Source organism: Conger conger, chromosome 15, assembly GCF_963514075.1.
Source record: "Conger conger chromosome 15, fConCon1.1, whole genome shotgun sequence".
NCBI lineage: Eukaryota > Metazoa > Chordata > Actinopteri > Anguilliformes > Congridae > Conger > Conger conger.
The window spans coordinates 34841702-34843715 of NC_083774.1; positions in this window are offsets into that span (position 1 = coordinate 34841702).

The following is a 2014-nucleotide window of genomic DNA, read 5'->3' on the forward strand; positions in this document are numbered from 1 at the left end:
ACATATTGGGCAATTAATGTAGAAATTCCATATCTTTTTATATAAAGTCCCTCCATTTTACAGGACCAAAATAAATTGTACAGTTAGCTTCCCAGCTCTTTACAAGTTCCTTTTAGCATCCATACTTTGCTCTTGCCATTACTCTCATACAAGTCAATCTTGGTCTCATCTGTCCACAACTTTCTTCCAGAACACTGCAAGTACATAGCAGACTAACCTGGCCAACCTGTTTTTGCAGCTAACTAGTGGTATGCATCTTGCAGTGTAGCCTATTTAGATCTGTTCATGAAGTCTTCGGTGGAGAGTAGTCACGGACACCTTCACACCTGACGGAGAGTGTTTCTGATCTGTTGGACAGGTGTTTGGGTTTGTTTCTTGCCTATACTTATTTAACTTATTAATCACTCTGTGTTTCTTATATGATGTTGAGCTTACATATTTATTTATTTAGTATTAATTCATTATGCATATACTCAGTGAGCATTTTATTAGGTACACCAGCTTGTTAATGCAAATATTTAATCAGCCAATCATGTGGCAGCAACTACATGCCTAAAAACATGAAGACTTGAACATGAAGTCAAAGGCTAGACTGGCTGAAGCTGACAGTGATGCAAATACCCCCTCATTACAACAGTGGAGTGCAGAAGAGCATCTCTGGATATTTCTGAAAGTGATTTACGTTTAGATGCCATGCATTTTTAAATATGGTAGGTCTATTTCTTGTTAAATATGAGAAATTCTACATGTCTTGGAGCATCTGTTAAGATAGACGTCATATTGCAGTTGCAGTTCACTGCAGTTGCACACCGAGGACCGGGGTTCGATTCCCGGTCCCACCAAAAGCCATCTCAGAACTCACCCCTCACCTCCACTAGCAATAGCAATATTAAATATCTGGGCATAAATATTTCCACCAAGCTGTCAGAGTTGAAGATGATTTAAACCGTTGAACAAATTTACCACTCTCTCTAATTGGCAGGAAAGCAACTGTAAAAATGACCATACTACCATACTACTACCATACTCTTCAGAATGATTCCAGCCTAGCCGACCACAAAATGGTTTCATTAATTAAACTCCATCACAACTAAATTCAATTGGAAAAATATAACCCCCGGATCAAACTGTCTACCTTACAGAAACTCAAAACTCAAGGAGGACTGGAAGCCCCAAACTTTTATCAATACTATTTGGCAAACCAGCTAAACTACATCACAAACTGGATTCATCCCAACCAACAGGACAACCCATGGATAGAAATAGAACAATCAGAAAGTAAAGAAATGTCCATCTCCGATCTACCATTCCTCAGTGCCTCATTGTCATTAACAACTCTGAATGCCTGGTGAAAAATTAACAAAATCTTTAAATTCACAATGACCCCATGCAAATACTCTCCAATATGGCACAATCCTGACTTCTTGATTAACAAAACACCACTCCTTCACCTCATGGAAACAAAAAGGCATCACACATCTTCAACACATCTTTCAGGATGGCACCTTAATCACCTTCCAGGATTTGGTCCATAAGTATAATATTGGGAAAGAGCAATACCTCCAGTACTTTCAATTAAAACCGGTTTTAAAATCTAAAATTAAAATACTTACAACTTACAACCACCTCCGCTAATGGATGAAATGAATAAAATAATCAACACCAAAAATATGATCTCCAAATTATACAAACTAATATCAACCACAGAACGAACAATATCCCTCCCCATCCAAGCCTGGGAAAAAAGACTTATCACTCTGCTACAATTCAGACTTATGGATTCAAATCTGTAGGAACACCTTCATGATGACCACTAATACTAACCAGCAACTAATACAAGACAAGGTAATTCACATAACTCATATCACCCGCCAAAAGATGTATAAAATGGGATTCGTGGACTCAGACACTTGCACTCACTTGCTCTTTGAACAGCCCAGATAATTACTTCCACTCGACCTGGCCCTGCCCGCCAACTCATCGTTTCTGGAAACAAGTCACAGACCAAATATCT